Here is a 19771-nt window from a genome sequence, read left to right as displayed (position 1 = left end):
AACTACACTTCATACCAAATGGATCTAACAGATTAATACAGAACATTCCATATAACAGTGGCAGAACACATATTATTCTCAGGCACACACAGAATATTCTCCAGGATATAAATGTTAGGTCACAAAACAAGTCTTAACAAATTTAAGAAGACTAAAACTATATTAAGTATCTTTTCCAACCACAATGGTATGACTCTAGAAATCAAGAAGAAAACTGGAAAATTCATAAACATGTGGAAGTTAAAAACAGTTGTGAAAAACCAATAGGTCAAAGGAGAAATAAAAAGGACAATAAAAAATATCTCGAGACAAACACAAATGGAAACATAGTAAAACATACAGAATGCAGCAAAAGCAGATTTAAGAGGGAAGTTTACAGCAACAAACATCTACATTAAATAAATTAAAAAAAAAAAGATCTCCAACAACCTGACTTTACACCTCAAAGAACTAGAAAAAGAATAAACTGTACCCAAAGTTAGCAGAAGAAAGGAAATAACAAAGATTAGAGCAGACATCAATGAAATAGAGACTAGAAAAACAAAAGATCAACTAAACTAAGAACTGATGTTTTTGAAAAGATAAACAAAATTGACCACCTTTTAGCTAGACTAAGAAAAGAGAGAAGACTCAGATAAATAAAATCAGAAATGAAAGGGGAAATATTATAACCTAAACCACAAAGATACAAAGGATTCTAAGAGACAACTATGAACAAACACACACCAACAAACTGGACAACCTAGAAGAAATGAACTAATAATAAAAACATATAACCTACATCAACACTGAACCAGGAAGAAATAGAAAATCAAAACAGAACAATAATAAGGAAATTGAATCAGTAATCAAAAACCTCCCAAGAAAGAAAAGATGGCCTCAATGGCAAATTCCTCCAAACACTTAAAGAATAATTAATGCCAATCCTTAAACTCTTCCAAAAAACTGAAGAAGTGAGAACATGTCTAAACTCAATTTATGAGACAAGACTTACCCTGATAATTGAAGCTAGATGAAGGTACTACAAGGCGAAAAACAAAAAAACAAAAAAACAAAAAAAGCTATAGGTCAACATCCCTGATGAACATATATGCAAAAATCAAGAAAATACTAGCAAACCAACAGCACATTCTTTAACACACCATGATCATAGAGCACAACCAACAGGTTATCCCTGGAAGTCAAGGATGGTTCAACATATGGAAATCAATAAATGTGATACACTAGATTAATAAAAATGAAGAATAAAAATCATGATCATGTCAACAGATGTAGAAAAGGCATTGGACAAAATTCAACATCCTTTCACGACAAAAACTTTCAACAGATTGGGTATAGAAGGAAGGTAATCTGAACATAATAAAGGTCATATATGACAAGCCCACAGCTAACATCAAACTCGATGGTAAAAGGTTGAAAGATTTTCCTCTAAGATTAAGAACAAGACAAAGGTGCCCACTCTCACCACTTCTATTCAACACAAAACTAAAGTCCTATCCAGAGCAATTAGGCAAGAAAAAGAAAAGGAATCCAAGTTGGGAAAGAAGTAAAATTGTTTGCAGAAGACACAATCTTATCTACAGAAAAACCTAACGACTCCACTAAATAACTGTAGAATAAAAAGGATTCAGTAAAGGTGCAGGTTACAAAATCATCATTGAAAACTCCGTTGCATTTCTACACACTGTGAAATATCTGAAAGAGAAATTAAGAAAACAAACCCACCATTTACAATAGTGTTAAAGTCAATAAAGTACTTAGGAATACATTTAACAAAGGTGTAAGACCTGACCAGCACACTGAAAATGGTGACAATGCAAGAGGCAAGCAAATGGAAAGATATCTCATATTCTTGAATTGAACCATTAACATTAAAGTGTCCACGTTACCCAATGCATTCTACAGATTCTATGCAATCCCTATAAAAATTCAATGGCATTTTTCACAGAAAAAAAAAAATCTAAAAATGTGTTTAGAACCACAAAAGGCTTTGAATATAGAAAGCAATCTTGACAAAGAATGTGGTATCACAAAGGTGAAGGGATCATACTTCCTGACTTCAAACTCTATTTAAAGCTATAGTATTCAAAACAGTATGGTACTGGCACAAACAAAGAAATAGACCACTGGAACAGAATACAGAGCCAAGAAATAAACCCACACTATACATAATCTTTGACAAGGGTGCCAAGAACAAACAATGGGGAAAGGATAGTCTTTTTATTTAATGGTGTTGGGAAAGGTGGATATTACATGCAAAAGCATAAAATTGGACCTTTCTCTTACACCATACACACAAATTAACCTAAAATGTATTCTAGAGCGGGGCTCCTAGGTGGCTCAATCAGTTAAGCATCCAACTTTGGCTCAGGTCATGATCTCATGGTTCATGGGTTTGAGCCCCACATCGAGTTCTGTGCTGACAGCTTGGAGCCTGGAGCCTGCTTTGGATTCTGTGTCTCCCTCTCCCTCTGCTCTCCCCTCCCCCCAGCCAGAATTCTGTCTCTCTCTCTCTCTCAAAGATAAATAAACATTAAATGTATTTTTAATGTATTTTAATGTATTCTAGAGCTCTTTTGCTCAGGCCTGTGGCGCAGGCAGGATGGGCGAGTTCAAGATCTTCATACTTCCAGGATGCTCCATGGCCACCGACAAGATCAGAAGTGGCATGATAAACAGTACAAGAAAGCCCATTTAATGGTCACAGCCCTGAACGCCAACCCTTTAGGTGGTGTTTCTCATGCAAAAGGAACTGTGCTGGAAAAAGTTGGGGTTGAAGCCAAACAGCCAAATTCTCCCATCAGGAAGTGTGTCAGGGTCCAGTTGATCAAGAATGGCAAAAAAAAAAAAAAAAAAAAAAAAAAAAAATCACAGCCTTTGTACCCAATGATGATTGTTTGGATTTTGTTAAGGAAAATGATGAGGTTCTGACTGCTGGATTTGATCACAAAGGTCATGATGTCAGTGACATTCCTGAAATTCGCTTTAACGTTGTCCAACAGCCAATGTCTCTCTTTTGCCTTTATACCAAACCAAGAAGGAAAGCCCAAGATCATATATTTTGATGGTGAAAACATGACAATAATAAAATAAATCAAGTTATTATAGACTGAAACGTGAGACCTGAAACTACAAAATTCTAGGAAAAAAGACACAGAAAATGTTCCTTGGCATTGCCCTTAGCAATTATTATTATTATTTTTTTTTTTTCCGGGAGGGGACACCAAAACCAAAAGCAAAAGTAAAGAGACTATATCAAACCAAAAAGTTAGAAAAGGAAACAACGATATGAAAAGGCAACCTATGGAATGAGAGAAAATATGTGCAAAACATATTGAATAAGCAGTCAGTATCTAAAATAAATAAGGAACCATAGCACTCAGTAAGAACAACAAAAACCTCCTCCAAACAAACAAATCCGATTTTTAAAATGTTTTAATTTTGTGAAAGAGAGAGCGTACGCGTGGGGGAAGGGCAGAGAGCGAGGGAGACGGAGGATCTGAAGCAGTCTCTGTGTTGTTAGTACAGAGCCCCAGATGGGGCTTTAACTCACGAACCTGTGAGATCATGACCTGAGTCGAAGTCGATGCTTAACCAATCAGGCGCTGCCAAATCTGATTTTTCTTTTAATTTTTTAATATTTATTTATTTTTGAGAGACAGAGAGACAGACAGACAGAGAGAGCATGAGTGGGGGAGGGGTGGGGACAGAGGGAGACACAGAATTCGAAGCAGGCTCCAGGCTCTGAGCTGTCAGCACAGAGCCCAATGTGGGACTCGAACCGACAAACCGTGAGATCATGACCCGTGCCGGAGTCAGATGCTTTATCGACGGAGCCACCCAGGAGCCTGCCAAATCGGATTTTTAAATGGAGCTGAATTATCCCTAAGATAACATATGGTCAACAGATACATGAAAACATGCTCAACATCACTAGCCATCAGGGAAATGCAAATCAAAAATACAATGAGATATACCTCACACCTATCAGGATGGCTATCTATCATCAGTAAGAGGTAACAAATGTTGTCAAGGGTGTTGAAAAAAAAATCTCCAACAGAGATGGTGGGAATATAAACTGTTATAGCTATTATGGAAAATGGTATGGAGGCTTTAAAATGGAACCACAATACAATCCAGCAATCCTATTTCTGGGTATATATCCTAAGGAATGAAATCAGTATGTGGAAGAGGTATCTGCACTCCCATGTTCATTGCAGCACTTTCATAACAGCAAAGATATGGAAATAATTTACGTGTCTTTCAATGGATGAATGGAAAAAGAAAACGTAAATATATATAATGGAATATTACTCAGCCACAACACAAAAGGAAATCTTTCTATTTGATTTGTAACAACATGGATGAAACTGGAGGGTATTCTGCTATGAGGAAACAAGCTACAGAAGGAAAAATACTGTGTACCACTTATAAGTGGACTCTTAAAAAAAGTTTAACTCAGAGTAGGATCGTGGTTGCCAGGGGATGTGGAAATGGGGAGAGGATGGTCAAAGGGTATAAACTGTCAGTCATAACATGAATAAATTATAAGGGTTTAATGTACATCATGGTGACTATAGTTAATAATACTATATTGCATACTTGAAATTTGTTGAGTAGATCTTAAGAGCCCTCATCAAAACAAAAGTAACTACCTGAGGCAATGCATGTGTTAATTAAATTGTGTGCTAATCATTTCCCAATTTATGTCTATCAAATCATCAAGCAATATACTTTAAATATATACAACTTTGTCAATTATATGTCAATAGAACTGGAAAGAAGTATTATGAAAAAAATTAAGAAATCTAAAGATAAATCCAGAAGTTTTCATGTTTATCTTAACTGGAGGAAAAAAAAAAAAAAAGCCTCATACACAATCTCGATAAATTTCAAAATGTTAAGGATAACTACAAGTCTCCTAATTTTTACCTCCTATCTCTAGTCCTCTTCCTGCTTTCTGTACAGGCAGCCTTGTCTACCCAAGATCCTCTCATTAATTCATTCTAACTCTCCCCAAAAGATGCTGGTCACAACTGGGTCTCTTCAACAAGTATTACCAGCATGCTCAACAACTTACCAATATTATCTCCCTGCCTACGTAGGTTTTTTTATTTTTTTTTATTTTTTTTTTTCTACGTAGGTTTTTTTAAATTTGGGTTTAGTTTTACCTTGAATGTCACAAAGGCATTTCAAACTCAACATCCAATTAAACTCATGATCAGACTCTTCCTACCTACCTCCAAACGAATATATACACTATGTCTGCTTTTAGGGCATTCTGCCATCTAAATTAAAGCCAAAAATTTAGATGTAATCATTGATGATTCCTTCTCTTTCACATCCTATACACAAATCACAATCAAGTTGTCATACTACTTCTTATTAAAGATCTCTAAAATTTGTCTACTGTAACTGATATCACAAAAACACAAAGGATCATAAAAGGCTGCTATGAAGAATTATACATCAACAAATTGGACAATTTGTCTACTCTTTTCCTACTGCAGTACTAGCACTCTGATCCAAGCTATCGCCTTAGGCTACAGCAGTAGTCTCCCAATTCATCTCCCTAGATCCATTTTTGCTCATCTCCTAATTCCCCAATCTATATGTCTTAAGAACATCTTTTCAAAATGCAAATGCGATCATATTGCAACCCGCTGCTAAACTATTCAAAGGCTTCCTCTTCCAAAAAATTTTTAATAAATTTTAAGAAATTAAAGGGAAAGAAGCTCCACTTCTTAACATAATCAAAGCCACACACAGTAGCCCCCCTTATCTGTGGGGAACACGTTCTGAGACCCCCAGTGGATGTCTGAAACTGCAGATAGCAATGAACCCTAAATACATTTTTTCATATACATACCTATGATGATAATGTTTAATTTATAAATTAGGCACAGAGATTAACAATAACTAATGATAAAATAGAATTATAATATACTGTAATAAAAGTTATGTGAACACGGTCTCTCAAAATATCTTATTGTACCATATTCATCCTCCCATGCTGATGTGAGATGATAAACTGCCTACGTGATGAGATGAAGTGAGATGAATGATGTAGGCACTGTGATGTAGTCACTGTTGACCTTCTGATGGGAGAATCATCTGCTTCAAGACTGCAGTTGACCATAGTTAACGGAAACCACGGAAAGCGAAACCACAGATTTGGGAGGAGGGGGTTTCACTACTGAATCTATCCTTCAGTTCTCCAGACTCATTTTGCTCCTTCCCAGGATCTTCAGACTACTACTAATTCCCTTTCCTTGGATGACTAATATCTCCCCTCTCTTGGTGTAAATAACTTATCCTCAAACCTTAGCACATTTCTAGGATACTGTTCTGAAAATGTTCCATGTACTTTTCTTCCTAATACTTGCCACAGATGTAATCTCACATTAGCTCACCTGATTAACATTTACCTCACTAGATAAATACTCCCAATTAGAATGCTACTGTGTCTCCAACATCTAGAACAGCATGTAGTAGACAGTAGCCCTCATGTATTTGTTGAATGAATAACTGATTTCATAAATATGTTTTCCAGTGGGTGTGAGATCACGACAGCTTCCCAGAAAGCTACCTAATGCCAATTTTAAATGGTATCCCCAAATTAAAGACTAAGACTGATTTAATTGTATTTCCTGAGATGGAAACCTGAAGGCATAATCAAAAAGTTAAACAAGAGAGCTCATTAAAATTCTACTGAAAATCTAGTTAAGGTACCTAAAAACTAAACATAAACAGAAGTAGAATGTTTAGTCCCATTTTATCCCCAGGATCAAGTTACTCCTGGTATGTAAGACTCCCAGAACTCCCTTATGGATTCTCACATACCCATTCTCTTTGATTTTTCAGTCTACTTTCCTCCTGCCTGAATTGTCTTTTATTTTTTACCCATTTTCTGGCTCAGTTTCCAACCCACCGGCATGAAGGTTCTTCTGAATGTCCTATGGCTTTCATCTCTTACCCCCTGGAAGTGAAACAACAGGACTACAAAAGGCAGTACATTTTTTTACAGTTTATTTATTTTGAGAGAGAGAGAGAGAGAGAGAGAGAGGGCGCACACGGGGAGGGGCAGAGAGAAAAGGAGAGAGAGAGAATCCCAAGCAGGCTCCTTGCTGACGGCACGGAGTGTGATGTACAGCTGGAACTTACAAACCGTGAGATCACGACCTGAGCCGAAACCAAGAGCTGGATGCTTCACCAACTGAACCACCCAGGAGCCCCAAGGCAATACACTCTCATTTTACAGGGCACTTTCAGTGTCAGAGCAGTCACTACTTTTTTTTTTTTTTTCAGACCCGTAACACAGTACCACATTCTCACTCCTCCCCCAGATGACACAGCACTCAACTAAACAACCCTGTGTGACAGCAAAATTAACTATGACTATAGAAATAATAAGTAAATAAAAAGTGGACATTCTATCCAAGAGTTCTTGTTGCTTGGTAATATTACCAACACAGGATTATCAAACATGATTTCTGCCAACAATGATAACTATGTGTTGACATTTCCATGATGACTCCGGAGGTTGAATACTTTTCATATATTTATTAGCCATTAAAAATTTCCTCTTGGGTAAAATGTGTGTTCAAGTGCTTTAGACATTTTTTTCCTAGGTGATTTAAACAAGTTCCTTAAACTTTTTTTAATGTTTATTTTTGAGAGAGACAGAGCCTAAGCAGGGGAGGAGCAGACAGAGACAGGGAGACACAGAATCTGAAGCAGGCTCCAGGCTCTGAGCTGTCAGCACAGAGCCCAACATGGGGCTCGAACTCACGAGCCGTTAAGATCATGACATGAGCCGAAGTCGGCCGCTCAACTGACTGAGCCACCCCGGTGCCCCTAAGTAAGTTCTTTATAAGCTATAAACTTCTTTTATTACGTGGCTTCTCTTTTCACTCACAATGGTATTTGAAAGAATAAAAATTCTTGACATAAACCTAATTTGCCAACCTTCTGCTACAGGGTTAGTGCTTTTAAACAAGTCCTTCCCTACCCCAAAGTCATAAGGATATTGTTTTATTTTCTTCTTCATGACCATTTACAATTTCAACTTACTCATTTAAGTCCTTAATACACTTGGAATGGATTATTACACATGGTAAGAAATAGGGATTCAATTTTATTTTTACTTCCTCCTTACATATGATCATTCTCCCATCATTTATTAAAACAATGATCTTTTCTCCATTGTTCTACAGTCCACTTCCATTATATTTTAAGCGTTTGTTAATGTACAGATCTGTTTTTGGATTCTATTTTGTTCAAGTGGCTTTTATGTCTTGCATCAGTAATATGCAACCTTGGGGCGCCTGGGTGGCTCAGTCAGTTAAGCATTCATCTTTGGCTCAGGTCATGATCTCACGGTTGGTGAGTTTGAGCCCCACGTCAGGCCCTGTGCAGACAGCTAGAGTCAAGAGCATGCCTTGGATTCTGTCTTCCTCTCTCTCTGCACCCCCCCTCAAAAATAAACATTAAAAACTGTTTTTAAAAAATAACATGCAACCTTTATTACTGGAGCTTCAAATTATATCTTGATATCTGGTACAACATTTTTACATGTGTTTTTTATTTTGTCCTTTTACATTTCTACATAAATTTTAAAATAAGCTTGTCAATTCCATCAAAAAAAAAAAAAAAAAAAAAAAACCCAAACAAACAAAAAAACCCAAACACATGTGGCGTTTTGATTGGAAGTCCATAACTCCATATATCAATTTGGGAAGAATTAACATCTTTACAATACTGACTCATCAAATCCATAAATGTAGTTTATCTCCTTCATTTAAATCTTCTTTAATGTCTCTCCAGAAAATGTATAATTTCACCTTAGAGGTCTTGCAACATCTTTGCTTAGATTTATTCCCATCTTTAATGGTATCTTCAATTATTTTTTAAAACTTGTTTGACACTGACAGGAAATCTGGTATTTTTACATCAACTTTATAACCAGAAACCTTGCAAATACTTATTCTAAATTGATAATCTTTTCAGTCAGCAGAAAAATAGAATCATATTAATTACAAAGTAAACAAACTTAATTGAAATAGTTAAGATACACAATATGAAATTCCAAAATGGAATAATCTACTACATTTCAAACTATAAGGGCATGGAAACTTTATTCAAATTAAATCTTCATGAAAAATAAAAGACAAAAGTGTATTTTTCAATAGAAATGAAAACAAAGTTCTTGAGGCTACATATAGTTGCAGTGATGTTAACCAGTGAGGTTAACTATTTCATCTAATTTATTTCAGTATTTTGTTTTGGCTCACAAGATTGATACCTATGTATATTAGTCAAAATTTTTATAAACAGTAATCATCTTTTAAAAGTTTTCCTTGTTGTGGGGCACCTGGGTGGCTCAGTTGGTTAAGCATCTGACTTCAGCTCAGGTCATGATCTCACGGTGCATGAGTTCGAGCCCTGCATTGGGCTCCATGCTGACAGCTCAGAGCCCGGAGCCTGCTTCGAATTCTGTGTCTCCGTCTCTCTCTGCCCCTCCCCCACTTGTGCTCTGTCTGTCTCTTGCAAAAATAAACAAAAATTAAAAAAAAAAAGTTTTCCTTGTTGTTAAAAATATTGTTTAATTAAATGATGCAGAAGTTTGGAGCCTAACAGGAAATTCTGATTCAAAACTGAACAACCACATAATTGTACTCCTCACCGTGTGTGTCTGTACTTACACACATACATATAAATTATATTTATAAAAATTAAACCCGAAGCATGCAAATCTAATTTTATAAACTATCATGACCCTATGTTGCAGATTCAGTTGTTAATACAAGTATAGTCTGATTATTTTCTTTTATGTGAATTCCCAGAATCCCTCAGTTGGGAATATTAAAAACTCAATCCGAACTAAATAGACATTTTTCCAAAGACATACGAATGACAACAGGTACATGAAAAGGTGCTCATCACCGCACATCAAAACCACAATGAGATATCACCTCACCTGTTAGAATGGCTATTTTTAAAAGACAAGAAATAAAACAAGTATTGGCGAGGATGTGGAGAAAAGGGCACCCTGGTGCACACTGTTAGTAGGAATGGTGCAGCCATTATGGAAAACTGTATGGAGGTTACTCAAAACACCAAAAGTAGAACTGCCACATAGGATCTGGCAATTCCACTTTTGGGTGTTTATCTGAAGGAAACAAAATCACCATCTCAAAAAGATATCTGCACCCCCATGTTCACTGCAGCACAGCCAAGACATGGAGACAAACTAAGATTCCATCAATTAATGGATAAAGAAAATGCGGTGTGTACACGCACACACACAGATATTATTATTCAGTCACTAAAAAGAAGGAAATGCTGCCATTTGTGACAACAAGGATAGACCCTGAGGGGATCTGCTAGGTAAAATAAGATAAAGACAAATACTGTATGATTTCACTTACAATTATAATTGCAGAACAAACTGATGGTTGCCAGAACTGGGGGACAAGAGGTGGGTGAAATGGGTGAAGGTGGTCAAAAGGTACAAGCTTCCAGTTATATGTTAAGTCCTAGGATGTAATGCACAGCATGACAACTATAGTTAACAATACTGTACTGTGAATCTGAAAGTTGCTATTAGAATAGATCTTAAAACTCATCACAAGAAAAAAAAATCTATAGGTGTGGTGATGGATGTTAAAACTAAATTTACTGTAGTAATCATTTTGCAGTATATACATATATCAAATCATTATGTTGTACACCTAAAACTAATCTACTGTTCTATGTTAATTAATCTCAATTTCTTACAAAAAGAATCTAGGGGGGAAAAGTTAATAAATTAGGAGAACAAACCAACAACCCAATCCAAACAAATATAAAAAGCATCTGGACCAACAACACAACTACTCTGGATTCTATTATAGTAAATAACTGAAAAATGAATTTATCAGCTTTTAGTTTCACCTTCTTGAGTAATTTTAGCATGGTCCTTCTGAGGTCTTTGTTCCATCTACACAGAAACCCACCGCAAGCATACATTTTACTCTCTCTTCTTCATGCAATCCTCTCAAACCTGAAATTCACTCCTGAAGAAGCTTCTGTAATATTCTATCCTCCCTTTTCCAGTCCATTTTCACTTGTGCTTTGAAAACGTCACATGGGAACCTCTACTCTAGTTCACCTAAGATATTTTTCCTTAGTGATTTTTTTATACTTGGAGGTATCCCAGTCCATGGCACTTCACTCACAAGACTCAACTAATGTTTTAGTTAATTCTCCTTTTTGGCACACCAGTCATTGGAACACAGACTTAAATTTTTGTCTTCTATTCCCTTCTTCATTAAACCCAAGCAACTGTGTGCACAAAAGCAGCCTTCAATCTCAGCATGTCCAATTTACGTATTTAAAAAATGTTTAAGTAACTGGAGTGGGGTGATAGAGACAAAACAAGAGGACCATAAAGTGGTAACTGTTGAAGCTGGGCTATATGTACTCAAGATTCATTATAGTATTAGCTCTACCTTTTTTTTTATTAGAGAGAGACAGAGAGACGGCGGTGGGGGGGGGGGGGGGGGGGAGTTGGGGAAGGAGGGAGAATCCTAAGCAGGCTCCACACTCAGAAAGGAGCCTGAGGCAGAGCTTGATCCAAGAACCCGGGGATCAGGACCTGAGCTGAAATCAAGAGTTGAACGCTCAACTGACTAAGCCACCCAGGTTCCCCAGCTCTAACTTCTGTGTATGTTTCAAATTTCCCATGAATGTGTATGTGTATATGTATGTGCGTGTATAGTTTACATATACGCTGTCTTTGAATAGCCAGCCACACAATACATATATATGTAAACTTTATTATGGAAAATATCACACACAAACTTACTCTCATATACAAATTATAGCTTCCCCCAAGTAAAACTAGGTAAACTGACTGAGAAATGAATGTATTAAAGGTCAGGAGTCACCAAAATAAAATGGAAATAAAAGAAACACAAGTGGTAAAATAACCTCTATCTTAAAATAGTCTGAGAACACTAATCAGATTTTAAATATATCCCATCTTTTATTAATATTGTCAAACAACTTTCAGTATTTTAACTTCAATAATTTATTTTGAAACAAGTGTGACAAAAGATGGCAATTATTAAATACAGATGATAGCTACATGAAGATCATTATGGGTCTACTTTTGGTTTATGTAACATTTTCATGAAAGTTTTTTAAAAATAATGAATGCTTCCCCCAAATACTCTCAACCCAATCTCTAGAGCCACTCTGCATTCCAGTGTGTGGAAAAATGACTTTATTAAGACAGACAAAATAATTCTCACATGGACATGTTTAATTTCTGAAAGAAGCATATCAGTAATTCCACTACTTGCCAGTAACAAGCAAACTGATAGTTTAAAAATGTGAGAAAAAAATGGGGATGAAAGAGTACATGTGATTTTTAAATTTGATAAAGAAACAGCAATAGCCATATTACAAATTAAAAGAGGTCTTAAGAGGGGTGCCTGGGTGGCTCAGTCAGTTAAGTGTCTGACTCTCGATTCTGGTTCAGGTCTTGCTCTCATAGTGAGATCAAGCCCTATGTTGGGCCCTGTCCTGACAGCATGGAGCCTACTTGAGATTCTCTCTCTGCCCCTCCCCTGCACACACACTCTTTCTCTCTCTAAATAAAAACATTAAACAACAATAACAAAAAAATAAAAGAGGGCTTACAAGACCCACCTTTACATAGAAGCTAAGATACGTTAATTTTGTTTTCTTCTGCAATGTTTATTAGGTAAGACCTAAAGTGTCTTTTGGCTTTCTAAGACACTGCATTCTATAACTGCTTTTCCCTGTATCTACAGGAAACAATGGAAAGTAAGAAAATAGGAATAAAGAACTTGATTCTGAAAGCCACACACCTGTTTTGGGTTTTTTTTAAATCCTTGCAAATCCTATAGTTTATTATTTCTTCATCACAACATACCTTTCAAAAATTAAGCAAAGCGTATGTCCTTGATTTAGGGAGAAGAGACTACCCCTTAAAGTAGCAGCATGAGATTAAATGATGGAATCCTATTTATGGAAAAAAGGTTCTATCTCTTGGGTTCTAGTAGAGATAGTACAATTCTGTATTCAAAACATTACAGCTTAAGTAGAAATTTACAAGCTGGTTTAAGCCTTATCCAGCATATACGGTATTGTTTCTTTATGAAAACAAACACTAAATTCTACCCCATTTGCAAACTAGGACTACCTTTATGAACAAGGAGAAAAGGACACTAGCAGCTGCCTCTATGAATTCCTTCTATGAATTTGGTCGGAGATGTAACCACTTGTACATTTGGTTTTGGATTTACTTCATCTAATATAAAATACCTAATGTACACTCAAAACAATAACAACAACAAAATCTCGTGATTATGTGCTGAAGCAAAATATCACAATATACCCTCAATCTTAAAGGTTAAATAAAAAATTATGCCTCAGCCTTAAAATTAACCTATGGCTTTTCTACCTTCAAAAAGAAACCTCTGAGGTGGGAAAGGGTTTTATATGTCTAATTAACTTTCCAGTTCTCTACAAAAATATGGCAGTGTGTCAGGTAAAAAAAAATTAACATAATTGGAAAATGCCTAAGAATGAATTAAGTAGAAGAATAGTATATAGTTATCCTTAATGCTATAACTAACCTAAAGGCACCTAATACTTCTGGGACTAGCTTTTGAAACATAATATATGGCCCATGTAGAATTTGAACTGGAAAAGGTAAGAAATAAAAGTTTCACTTAATTCATAGCAGGAAGTAAATGACAGACAAACTTCTCGCCCAAAGACAAGAGCTAAAGTAAAGGTGACACTGAAAGTAAAACACAAGTTTCCCAAGGGCCAGTTCTGTCATTCTTTTCCCTAAACTAGGTTACATCTCTAAAACTACCTACCAAATGCATACAAATAATTAAATCTTTCATTGAAGTTTGCTATTTGACATTTCTGAAGAAGAGAGGAAGGGAGGTGAGGGCAGGTGATGTTAATCCTTCATAACGCTGACATTAAGCTGATGGTCTCAAATAAGTGCCCGCTATATCCTTTTCTTACACAGATACAAGATTAATACAGTGTTAGACAAACACAGTAAAAATGCTAGCAATTTAGAAATCAGGATTTATAGAATAGATTCAAACTAGAAGCAACTCTGACGTCACGATCTCATAGTTTGTGGGTTTGAGCCCTGCGTCAGGCTCTATGCTGACAGCTCAGGGCCTGGTGCCTGCTTCAGATTCTGTGTCTCCCTCTCTCTCTGCCCCTCCCCCACTCACCCTCTATGTCTCTCAAAAATAAATAAACATTAAAAAAAATTTTACAAGCCAGAAGTAACCAGTATAAATACAGAGGCAAAGAGTGACAAACATGTTCCACATTCCAAAATCATTCAGTCCACAAATATAATTTTCTTAAGACAATGCAAGCCTAGTTTAGCTTAGCCTTTGCAAATAAAATCTAAGAAACAAAAGAATCAGAAACAGAAAGGAGGAAAGAAACAAAGGAGAGGCGAGCAGCTTTGATCAATGAAGGTGCTGAAGAACAAACACAAGTAGCAATGAGGGGAGGAGGGGAGGGAGGTAGAGCAAAAAGAAAGGGAAGTCGTGGAGCTCTATGCCAAGTGATCAACCACATCTCAACACAGCCCCCTTAAGACCTGAGGCACCCTAGTGTTTTAACATGCCTTGAGATGAGAAACCAGATTAAACTTACGCTTCTATCAAAAATAAGGATACATGGACTCTAAGTGAGCGCTCAGAGTTGTCCTCTATGGACAGACAGCAGGTCTTTCAAAAAACTTCCCCCAAACTCTCGCCTGTCAAAATATTAGAACAGTATGCGCCTCTAAGGGTGACTAGTACGGTTTTCATTTTTGAAAGATACAAATCTTATTATTTTTTTAATTCTTGAGCAACAAGTATGCACCAGGTTTCTGTCAGGCGCTAGGAACAGAGCACTGAAAAGGACAGGCAAAGTCACTGCTCTCCTGAAGTCTAAGTGCAATAAACACAAACCAAGTAATTATAGACTGAAACAAGAGCTTTGGAAGAAATTAAAGGAATGAAATAAAAGAGTGAAATGGGAAGAAGGGAAGGAGGGGGGAAGGGAAAGACTGCTTTAAGAAAGGTGTAAATGGAGTCTTACAATATTTCTGAGACCTTTAAGAATGGGAGTAACCAATCATTCTAAAAGGGGAAAGAGCTGTCCCTACATAGAGAACGTAGCAAGGGTAAAGACCTCAAGGTGGGAGCTTTTAGCATGTTTAAAAAGAAAGAGAAAGGTGTTCAAAAAGGGGGGTGGCCCTATTTATCTGTCATTATTTTTAAAAACTGTTAACAACTGCTAGGTACTATATAAGAATCGCTTTCATTTAATCCCCACACACAAAAATAAAATCCCTGAGGTAGAATACAATACTATGTCCAATTTAAAGATGATGAGAGACTAAGGTACAAAGATGTCAAATAACTTATCCAAAGTCATACAGCCATTAGTGGTCAAACTGGGATTTGAACTAGGCAGCTTTGACTCTGGTGGGCATCGTGAATCTTATTAAGCGAATTTCAAACAGTTCCCTGTGCTTCAGGGATTCCAAAGAGCCCCCTCTGGAACTACATTTCTGATATGAGTCAGGTATAAACGTTGAAGGGAGTAGGATACACGCTTATGAAGAGAAAAGATCACTATCCTATTTAATATACATTTACCTGTTTATATATTAGATTCTTGTGTAAACCTGCATTTGAAGAAAGGGTTCAAAAGCTAAAACACGTGTTTGAAAACCACTGGTGTATGTTTAAAATTATTGAAGCAAAAAAACCCATAAGCACAGTTCTCTTTTTTCTTTTAAAGAAAAAAATGTTTTAACATTTATTCATTTTTGAGAGACAGAGCACAAGCAGGGGAGGGGAAGAGAGGGAGACAGAATTTGAAGCAGGCTCCAGGCTCTAAGCTGTCAGCACACAGCGTGACGTGGGGCTCAAACTCATGAGCTACGAGATCATGACCTGAGCTGAAGTCAGACACTTAACTGACTAAGCCACCCAGGTGCTCCAGCACAGTTCTCTTAAGATGTGTTAAGATGTAACTTTGAACCCTGAAGTTTATGGCCTTTCCTGAGTTACTCTGGAAAAAGAAGGACAGAGAAGTCCAATATTATCACTGATTACATCATTTTAGACTAAAACTCTTTGGTACACATTACTTTTTAAACAATCACAGCCAGAATACCCACTACCTTGAATGTTACAATCATTCTGCCAGAGAGAGAACTTTGGAAGACGGAACACAACAAGTTCTCAGCTGGGAAGAAATACATTATCACTTACACTCTTATTTCATTGACCAGTTCTTCTCACTTCCAGTTCATGGCCCCACACCTGTGCTCAGAAGAGAGGGGGAAACTGGCTACTGGTGAATTGCACTGATGACTACCATATATGTTGCGCTGTTTTGTAAATGAAGCAAAATTAATTACTGATGTATGATAGATATGATCTTCTTTATGCCACACATAACTTAAAGGTTATGTGTGCATGTATAGGTACACAAACATTTCAAAGACTGTATATGCTTCAAAGAAATCCTAGGAGACTACATAACAAGTTGTCAATAGATTGTGCCTCATTCTTTGACTATTTTTTTTAGTGTTTACTTTTGAAAGAGAGCACGTGTACAAGCAGGGAAGGGACAGAGGGAGACAGAGTCTAATGCAGGCTCCATGCTGTCAGTGCAAAGCCCGACGTGGGGCTTGAACCCACACACCATGACATCATGACCTAAGCTGAAGTCAGATGCTCAACCAACTAAGCCACCCAGCAGCACCCCCACACACTTTGACTTTTTTTTTAAACAATGAGAAATTATTAAAAAAGGAAAAAAAAAAAAAAAAGTCTAGACCAAAAAAAAAAAAATCATAGCCAGGAAAGTTTATTAAGTACTGCTTGACCAATAAATAACCATCACCACCACCTTATTAGCATCACACACAATGCTTTTACCAAGGCTTTCAACAAATATTACTTTCACAAAGGAGATACAATGCAAGAGGTCCCCATCTTTGCCTCAAGGTTCTCCCCTTCTTGGCACCTTTCTTATGCTTCATATATTAAACCAGTTCAACCACTGTGTGTCTCCAGATAACCACACTCTTCTCAGTAAATTATAATTTCTAATCTTTACTCCCTCAAGGTTTATTTCCCATCTTATAAAGGCGTATGTAAGCATGGGTAACACATAATTTTCCAAAAGACTTGCAATCCCTCCTTCCTCTTCCTTCCACTATCAACACAGGCTTTATTTTCCCCAATCTTTCCTCCCTTATACACCAGCTTGCCACACAAATGTTAAACAACTACTCTGAGACAATATCTAATGATAACATGAAAATAATGTCTGCTAAAATCTGCATATTCAATGTATCAAAAAAAGTGAGAAAAGATGGGAAAATATTTCTTCTCACAGCTTTTTCCTTCATGGTTTTTAAAAAAAAAATTTTTTGGGGGGCGCCTGGGTGGCGCAGTCGGTTAAGCGTCCGACTTCAGCCAGGTCACGATCTCGCGGTCCGCAAGTTCGAGCCCTGCGTCAGGCTCTGGGCTGATGGCTCAGAGCCTGGAGCCTGTTTCCGATTCTGTGTCTCCCTCTCTCTCTGCCCCTCCCCCCCCGTTCATGCTCTGTCTCTCTCTGTCCCAAAAATAAATAAACGTTAAAAAAAAAAAAAATTTTTTTTAACGTTTATTCATTTTCGAGAGACAGAGAGAGAGCATGAGCAGGGAAAGGGCAGAGGGAGGGAGACACAGAATCTGAAGCAGGCTCCAGGCTCTAAGCTGTCAGCACAGAGCCCGACATGGGGCTTGAACTCACCAACTGCGAGATCATGACCTGAGCCGAAGTCGGGCGCTCAACCGACAGAGCCACCCAGACGCCCCTCCCTTCATGGTTTTTAAAATGTTTACAAGGTATAAAACAGAAACTTTGGAATTTCTATTTGATCTAAAACAGCTACTTTACTTTTATAATATACACACTGTATAATAAATTAAAAACTTATAAGATACCTCATAAGCTCTCATCAGAAAGAAAGAATGCAAGACAGAGACAAACATGCTAATAAGTTAATTCTATTGTTTCTATTGCCCATTACTGCAACATCTCTCATGACATATACAACTTCATTATAACCATAATCATCTATCAGTATTTTGACTTGAACTACTAATGAGATTTAAAGTTTAACAATTTGTTTTGAATTTCTTCCTCTTTCCCCTGTTATCAAGTATTTTCTAATTTCACAGGAATTTCAAGTACAGTTGTTTCTCATCCTTTATTGAATTAAAAAAAAAAATCACACTTTACTCTTGTTACTAACAAGTGAGAAAATTATTCATTTACTCATTTCAGAAATGAAGTCTATATAAGACTTATTTTGGCCATCTTAAGAAGCCATTCTCCCTCTTTCTGAAGGAAAAAAAAGTGCCAAAAATCTGTAAAAGTGGCTAATTTGTAGCTCCTTTTGGCTTTCACTCTTAGTGTAATACAGTATTTGAATAATTTTCTACCCTAAGTGAAGCAATGGAAACACACCTTCTCCATTATGTATTTTTAAGACTTAACTATTTCAATGTGTCTCTTTTCTTCCTAGCATTAGCCTAGGTCTTCCATAAGAGAAACACTTTTCCTATTTCTTCAACCACTATAGCAAAAACTGCAATATGAAAACAAGAAGAAAAAGCCCTCTTTTAGAGAAGGTTACCGTTTTTATGGAAAAGACCGATTTTTCTAACTTTAGAATGCTACACTGCTTCCTAAAGAATGCTGTTTAACCACTATCAGCTCTATTAAAATAATAAAATCTGTGCTAACTATGTAAAGGGTTGGCTCTGTCCTAAGGGTGACCATCTGAATACGAAAATTCCAAATGAGACATAATTCACCAAAGCATCACAAGGTTTTTATTGTAATTTCTATCCCTGAAACTGACCTCTGTTCATTTTTCTCTGATTTAATAGTAACTTTTCTACTCTACGTCACGCTTTAGAATTAGTAAGATAGTCTTTATAATTTTTTCAACTTGCTCTCACAAATAACTCAGGATATATATTAGTCATTAAAGATAAATTAGCTATGTTTGATTTCTATAGATTATGATCCAACCAATAAACTTCTAAGAACTAAAACTGTCAGAAAGAATCATGGAGTTGTCTCAGTAACACGTATCTTACTTGTTCTCTTAGAGAAAGCACAGTATTCCCACACCAACATTGTGAACTGTACCTTCATTTTGGAACCCTAGATTTTCACACCTCAGGGCAACATACAGGACAAGTGAGTGATATATCTTTCTTTTGTAAATGAGAAATGGATGACTGTACGATAAGATATGGGGGTGGGGAAATCAGTGTGATGCTTAAACCTCAGTTTTAAGTAAAGAAGCTGAGAATCTGAAAATTCTCTTGCAAGTATCACATGCCTCTAAATCCCTTGGATGAAAAAAAATCAAGTACCATACAAAGACATTTTCTTAGTTACAACGCTCCAAATATTGATGTCAAAGCTTGGTCTACACTGTTCTCTTTTCAATATTACCTCTTCTCTTTTTCTTGTCTATTTCCTGAACTTTGACTACGATGTAGGATTCCCAAGTACACAATTCCTTTTTCTAAATTCTAAATCCATACATTGAATAGCCTACTTGAGTATCTACTTAGAAATCTGTCTCCACAGATATGATACTCAACATACCTACAACTGAACTCATTATTTACTCTACCCT

General features: G+C 36.6%; 1 protein-coding gene and 1 pseudogene across 1 annotated transcript in view; one reads left to right on the top strand and one right to left on the bottom strand.

The window, feature by feature from the left end:
• Positions 1–19771, bottom strand: part of STT3B (STT3 oligosaccharyltransferase complex catalytic subunit B) — a 106388-nt gene that overhangs the window by 59917 nt on the left and 26700 nt on the right. The gene's annotated exons all lie outside the window — the stretch shown is intronic.
• LOC123575975 lies at positions 1967–3166 on the top strand (annotated as a pseudogene).

The sequence above is a fragment of the Leopardus geoffroyi genome, chromosome C2 (genome assembly GCF_018350155.1).
Source record: "Leopardus geoffroyi isolate Oge1 chromosome C2, O.geoffroyi_Oge1_pat1.0, whole genome shotgun sequence".
Taxonomy (NCBI): Eukaryota; Metazoa; Chordata; class Mammalia; order Carnivora; family Felidae; genus Leopardus; species Leopardus geoffroyi.
This window is presented reverse-complemented; position numbering and strand designations above follow the sequence as displayed.